This window comes from Mytilus galloprovincialis, chromosome 3 (genome assembly GCF_965363235.1).
Source record: "Mytilus galloprovincialis chromosome 3, xbMytGall1.hap1.1, whole genome shotgun sequence".
NCBI lineage: Eukaryota > Metazoa > Mollusca > Bivalvia > Mytilida > Mytilidae > Mytilus > Mytilus galloprovincialis.
In genome coordinates, this window is record NC_134840.1 from 52,594,733 (window position 1) to 52,602,921 (window position 8,189).

Below are 8,189 nucleotides of genomic sequence, written 5' to 3' on the forward strand. Positions count from 1 at the left end.
GTCAAAAACACCAGATTCACCAATTCACTACAATATCAAACTTTCAGCACCTGAACAGATTACTTTAAGTACAGCTTTTTCCATACACAGTTGTACTCTGGAATTCACTACCATAAAACATCATTAGTGTAAGCTCTTTGGATCAGTTTAAAATACTGATCCAAAGTCAGTATATTTAGTCATCCACCCTGTTTGTACATATATGTAAACGAGTTAATTTTGTTTTTTTATTTTTGCACAAATTTAATTTTTGATTAATGCACTCATTAGATTGTTACTTTTTATCAAGTGTCTGTTTGCGATGCGCCGACGTATAGTCATCAATACACTGATGGATCGTCGTACGATGTAGATGCACTGGTATTCACTGTAAATAGAAATTACGAGAACTCACACACCCGCGGCATAGTTAAATCAGTGCCCGGCACGTTATTATCAGTATGTTGATGGAGTGCTGAATTATAAAGAAGTGAAGAAGAGATTCCTATGTTGGCCGTTTAAAGCCATTTCGCTTGTTTGCCCTTCATATTCTATAGGGCGAAAACGCGAAAACGCAGAGTGGAAAACGCAAAAACGCGAACTATTTTTTTCTTTCTCATTTCTCGTTTTCGACTTCATGTTTTCGCGATTCCGCATTCGCATCCACGCATTTTCGCGATTTCGCGTTTTCTGCGTTTTCGCATTTTCCCGATTTTGCGTAATATGGAGGGCGAAAACGCGAAATGGCCTTTAAACGGCCACCATAGATTCCCTATATAATAAACCAAATTGTTTCCACATTTAAGGGAGGGGGCGCCCCGCCCTCTGTATCTGCCTATGTATTATAATATAAGTAAATATGACACTGTTATAGTAGGGTATACATGTATGACAAAAAATCATATACAAGTGCATGTGGACATGATATATATAGTAAGCATTCCCAGCTCTTAAGGACACAGTGTATCTAATATATATAACATATAATATATCAGTGACAGCTGTGGATAGTAAACTTGGAATTTATAGTAAATAGAAGATACAAATTATTTCTTGTATATTCATATTCATATTGATAACTTTGGTTAGCTGAACCATGAATTCATTAGATAGATTTGTTATTTGTCGGACTAGTCTACTATTAAAGGGGATAGTTTACCTTACCTAAGAATGACTTCACGGTTCAGCTAGAAAGCAAGCTAACCAAAGATATAACCTTTACCTACACACTCGATGCATTCTGCTGTAAACCGGTTAATGTTCTTTAAAACATTGGGCTGTTTTCTGCTCTTGACTTTGGTCGGTTTGTTGTCTCTTTGACTCATTCCTGTTCCATTATCAATGTTATCTTTGAGACAATTTAGTAACAAGAGTGCACACGCTGAAATGTCTCGCCTTCTTTACAAATCATTTATGTTATGTTGATATATAGTCCTAAATATAAAGATTTACTACAACTATCACATAAACTTAACTTGATCCATGAAAATGAGGCCATATTCATATAAACCAAACAAGAAATACATTTACACCTTACAATCATTCAATACACTAAATATAGTTGACCAATTGCTAAGAATAAGACTTAATCAAGAAAACTAAAGTAAAACATTGCCCAATAAACCATGAAAATGAGGTCAAGGTCGGATGAACCATGCGAGACAGATATTTACAGCGTACAATCCTTCCACACAACAAATATATAGTAATAGTTGACCTATTGCTATATTATAGTTTATGAAAAACAGTCCAAAACACAAAAACTTAACACTGAGCAAAAAACCATGAAAATGAGGTCAAGGTCAAATAAAATATGCAAGACTCACATGTACATCATAAAATATTTCCATACACCAAATATAGTTGACCATGTACATCATAAAATATTTTCATGCACCAAATATAGTTGACCTACTGCATATATTATTAGAAAAAAAGACCAAAACTTAACTTTGACCACTGTACCACGAAAATGAAGTCAAGGTCAGATGGCACCTGCCAGTTGGACATGTATACCTTACAATCATTATATACACCAAATATAGTAGACCTATTGCAGTATAAGAAAAACAGACCAAAACAAAACAAAAAACTTTACTATAACAACTGAACCATGAAAATGAGGTCAATGTCAGATGTACACCTTACGATTCTTCCGTACACCAAATATACTAAACCTATTGCTTTTCTAAAATATGGACTAGACCACCAAAACTTAAGCTTGTTCACTGATCCATGAAATGAGGTCGAGGTCAAGTAAAAACCGACTAACCGGTATGAGGACATTGCAATACCAAATATATTTATCCTCGTGATTACTCATAATAAGAGAGAAATTAACATTACAAAAAATCTTAACTTTTTTCAAGAAGTTACTTAACCATGAAAATGAGGTCAAGGACAATGAACATATGACAGACGGAAACTTCGTAACATAATGCAATATATACAAAGTATGAAGCATCCAGGTCTTCCACCTTCTAAAATATAAAGCTTCTAAGAAGTTTGTTATCGCCGCCGCCGCATCACTCTCCCTATATGTCGAGCTTTCTGCAACTAAAGTCGCAGGCTCGACAAAATTAGTAAATTCATTCGTTTGTTTTAATTCTATAAAAAAAAATGCATACTGAGATATAATAACAATCTAGTTAGAATATAGAACTCTGATTTCGTTATATTGCATACTTCGTTTGAAATCAGAGAACTATATTTTAATTACTTTGATAATGTGTGTTCTTTCTGTCGTCGGTATATCCTCTATTGTTGACCGTTTATGTTGCCGCTGTTTTACAGCTGAGATGTGATGGTTATATATATGGCTTACATTCTTTAGTTTTTGTGGAAATCATGGTGTATGTGACTTTCTTTTAAGTAAAAGAGAGGCGACAAATACCAAACATAGAAACGGAAAGTTCACAATTGATAAGCTGGAACCATCACATGTCGAAAAGTTTTGTTATCAATCCTCCTTCATTGTCAGTTTTTGAATGCAAGTCAAAATATGTGGCCACTTTAACTGTATATGTTGTTTACTTTATTTTAAGTTCGGTAGGATAGATGCACATAGTCACCAAACGTTTAATTATTATTTAGTAAGAGGATAAAATCTAAATAACAGAAGGTGAAGTTAAAAAGGATAATAAATATAATTAATTATTATTTAGTAAGAGGATAAAATCTAAATAACAGAAGGTGAAGTTAAAAGGATAATAAATATGAGGCTGGCTTCTTTTCATATTTCCTTACTTACTAATAACTCTTGTATGAAGTCATCCTCAAATGAATAAAAGAACAAGTCGATTTATTAAGAAGGGTGGCGAGAGATCGTCCATTAACAGATTAACAATTTTTGATTTTGATCAACACAGACAACATTCAATTTAAAATACTGATGACCGATAACAGTGAAAAGAAACAAAAACAAAAAAAGGTCATTTGTTCACAATGCCAATTTAAAAAAAACGGATAACAGTTGACATGGTTAATAAACAAAAACATATTATAGCACATATTTAAAATAAAATATAAAAAAGTGCCACGGCTAAAACACCTCAACAGAAATTATCTTGTCCCCTTTAGCAAAACAACGGTTGTATCTAATGGAACATGCATTTAGCCTGGTTTCAAGCGAGGGTTTTGTTGAACTTTTAATTATCATTTAGTTAGAGGACATCATCTATATAGCAGAACGTGAAAGGATCAGGCTAGGTTCTTTTCATTCTTCATAAGAAGCTCTTGTATGAAGTCATCCGCAAATGATTAAAGGAACGAATCGGCTTACTAACACAGTTGTATCTAGTGGAAAATGAAATAAGCCTGGTTTTAAGTGGGGTTTTTTTGTTGACTGATCTTGATATGTTTGTTGTGGACTTGGGGTTTGTTGTTTTAAATTCCACAAGGTTGTATACATGTGTTATAAGGAAACAAAACAGTGTACCGTGATAAATACTTTAGTCTTGGAGAAAAGATTTATTGTAAAGTTGTCATTGGTCTTTGAACTAGTTTTCAGTTCATCACTGAGAGTAATTTTAGATCGGCACGTCATATTTTGTATCTTTATGTAAGATTTTTTTTGTACTTCATGTCAAACTGAGAGCAATTTCCATTTGATTTTTACAGATTTTTTGCCTCGTCATGTTGTGCTGTTATGCCACTATCCAAGGTTCGCAGAGGGATGGTTAATCGCTCCAAACTCTATATTTTGAGCCTTCCTTTTTTTTACAACCACTTATTATATAAAAAGAGTAAAACCAGGACAGATTTTAACTAAGAACGATTGAACTCTGTAGTAATCTATAAAAGTCCAAGCATGACAAACTGGTGTTAAACAATGCAAGCGAAATTAATGCTAAAAAAAAAGAAAGAAATAAAGCAGACAATAACCATTGGATATGCCGATTGGAAATTCAAACTGGTAACCAAAGTTTCCATTAAAACCAAATTCGGAGTTATTTTTTGCTTAAAATTCTTTACAAGAACCGATGACAAGGATTTAAAAAGAAGGCACTGGCTACGGTTACATGGAAATGTAACAATAATAAAAATATTATTGTTACATTGGAGACTAAATGCCGGAATGCATGGTCGGGTAAGGACCTGTTTAATTACGAATGTAACAATAATTATTGAGGCTACGGTTACATTGCGTTATTGTTACATGAAAAAAGCAATGTACGATGGGACTAGTAATATGTACTAAATAATAAAAGTTGAGGACATTTATAACATACAATTTATTTACTGTAATTTGTTATTTACAATGACCATTTCTACAAATCCAGTAAGTTGTTTTTAAAGTCCGACACATTTTTGATGAACGATATTACGTCCTCCACGGATACGTGTACATACAGAATTTCTTAGTATTTAAGTTACAGTAAGCAAACTTTGCTTTTGATTATCAATTTGCGTCAAGTTATAAAGCTGTATGAAATGTATGTCTTGATATTGTTTCATTTTCGTTTAAAACGCATCCCAAGTTTTATTTTTTTCACCATAAACAAATTTGGTCCAAAGTATAATGACAGTAATAAGAGTAGGTGTGCTGTTAAATACTTTAAAAAAGTGAAACCATTGAACTATATTTTTCGCCTTTGAAGTCACACTCCTAATCTTGAGTAGTATCTTTAAGAACATCAAACCCATTAATACGTAGTAAAACTATTCAAGTTGTACACCATTTGTTGAATAATAATATTTTATTATTTATCAGTATTAAATTACAAGTATTGTTTAGTACATATGAAAGAATGAAGCAATACAACTATAGAAGATTTAAGTTTGATCAATCTAGCGTACATTGCTGTTTTTCATGTAACAATAACGTAATGTAACCGTAGCCTCAGTAATTATTGTTACATTTGTAATTAATCGGTTCCTCACCCAACTTTGCATTCCGGCAATTAGTCTCCAATGTAATAATAATATTTTTATTATTGTTACATTTCCATGTAACCGTAGCCAGTGCCTAAAAAGAAACCATGCAGTAAAGGTTCCTAAGAGGGTGCTAAGAAGTGTTATGCTTTGGTCTTGTTAAAAAAAATCCCGATATGCGACTTCAAGGGAGAGAAAAGGGATGGAATTGGTCAGATTTTCAAGGATCTTTTTCTTAAGAACTAAGGAACGAAGTGATCATTAACTTGTAAGATATGGTCTTAAGCAAGCATTTTAACTTTTCTATCAGAAATTCAATATGCCTCAAACGGAGTTCAATGATACAGATTTTCAAGGATCTTTTTCTTAAGAACTAAGGAACGAAGTGATCATAAACTTGTAAGATATGGTCTTAAGCAAGCATTGCAACTTTTCTATCAGAAATTCAATATGGCCTCCAACCCTATAGGAAAATACGTTTTTCTTATTAAAAATGGTCGTTCTAGATGTAGTGAAATGAAAACAAACCCTGGAGAAACATTTCTCCAAAGAAGATACATGTAATACAATTGTAAAATAACATTGTATTATGTTTCTGTCCCAAGGTACTTAACAAGCAGTGTTACTTTGGTTATAATGAAAACTCCATAAGGCTTCAAGGAACCAAAAATAGGAGCCATTGTTCAGAAATATAAACCAATCGAAACAAAACATAACAGGGGACATGTGTTGTAACATTAAAAAATTAAAAAATGGCTTTCAGCAGTCATTGTCTACTATGAAACACTATTGGAAATTACATTTTGATTTCAGCTTAAATAAATTGCTTCGCTGAGTGCAGCTGGATACGACCACAGAGGTCCAACCCTGAACAATTGGGGCAAAAATGAACACAATATTTGCGCTTGATACAGGTCTGAATTTGGATTTTATCCTGCAATTGGGTGTCCTACTATACAGATACAGCCCTACAGATATCGCTATGCTGTATCTGTATACTATACAGATATCGCTTTAAGCTCCGCCCACTGCCGGACTGAGTATTGTTTGAACCTGTGTGACCTTAGAATGTGTATTCCAGTTGCATTCCAATGACGATGACAATTGTCGATTTCAAAACTTGAATGTGTATGATTGTGTTACAAAATCAACCATGTCAATTTCAGCATGCATATTTAGTGAATGCGTCAAGTCTGAAGCGTTGGACAACTCGTACACTTCTGTTTCAAATTTGACAATGTTTTGTTATTTGTTTTTACTGTTGAAATTAGTTGTTATGTTAAAATAGATAATTATTCACCTTGAGCGATGTATTATTGTTGACCATTCGAGATTCTTTTTTTGCGAACCCGTCTTCAGCGTAATGTCTGATTTTGATATTACTACGCGGGCCTCAAGGGATAACAAATCGAAAATAAATGTTAAATATGTTAGTTTTTGTGTCTTTCAAAACACTAACAATATACAGAATTAATTGCAGGATAAAGACAATAACTGTTTAGTGTCTTTAAATATCCGCTGTATTTGTACTCAGCTCGAAACAGGTGTAGTAGCTCGCTAAAAGCTCGCATACACCTTGTTTCCTAGCCTCGTACAAATACAGCTGATATTTAAAGACACTAAACAGTTATTGTCTATGTAATTAAATATTTGACACATAACTGAGGTTTCTGACACAGGATAACTGTATTCAATATTTTGATTTTGTGCAATACACTATGCTGTTGCAAATTGACCCCCTACACCCCCCCCCCCCCCCATTTATTACACCCATTTTTTTGGCTTTTGTGCAATACACTCTGCTGTTGCGTATTGAACCTCCCCCTCTTTTTTTTGCAAAAATTTCAGAAATCTGAAATGAGAAAAAATTGTCCCCCCCACAATTTCTTATTTACCTCCTCCCCCTTTTCCCTTTTTCCAAAGAAAATATTATTTCCCCAAGTTATGGTCGTAATCAGAATTCAAATTTGTAATAGAGTTTGCAACCTTAATTACCCATTTAGATACATCATAAAAGTCTTAAAGTAGAAAATGACATACATAAGCATGGCTAAAACTAATATTAATCAATAGTAACTTCCCAAAAAAATATTGACAGCTAATCACCTCAAGACAATACAACATTTCTTTATACATAATTTACAAGAAGTGTAAGGGAGGTAATCCAAATATACACAAGTAACACAACATTGTACTTAAAATGTGCATGAATTACCTCCCTTACACTGCTTTGAAATTGTCTTAATTGTACAATAACCATGAAACCTGGTTTTTCTCACTTTTTTTACCCCTAATTCCTAAATGGTTTGAGCTATAACCCCTTGAAGTCAATCCTAACAATCACTTTGTGGTATGGAAACTTGTGGTATAATTTCAGAGAGATTCATACATTAAACTTAAACACAAGTTATTGTCTGGAAACTACAAAAATGCTTATTTGGGCACCTTATTCTCAATTATTGGAACCATAACCCCCACAATTAATCTTGACCTTCCTTTTGTGGTTATAAACCTTGTGTTTAGATTTCATAGATTTCTTTTTACTTATACTAAAGTTATGGTCTGGAAACCAACTGTCTTCTGATGATGACGATGTGATACCAAAATACGCCCAATTTTTGTAGTCTTATAAAAAAAACGGATAAAAGGCCATGAAAACAAACTATGCTGAACTTTTTTCTTTAGGCAGTACTTACTGTATGTTATAACTTTCTTTCTTAGATAGTTTGTTTCTGTTATTTGGGTAAGAAGAGTCCAATTGAGTGTTTCTGGTTCATAAAATCCTCTAATTTAGATCTTAATTTCCTTAAAATGAATCATATGGGCTGCAACTATCA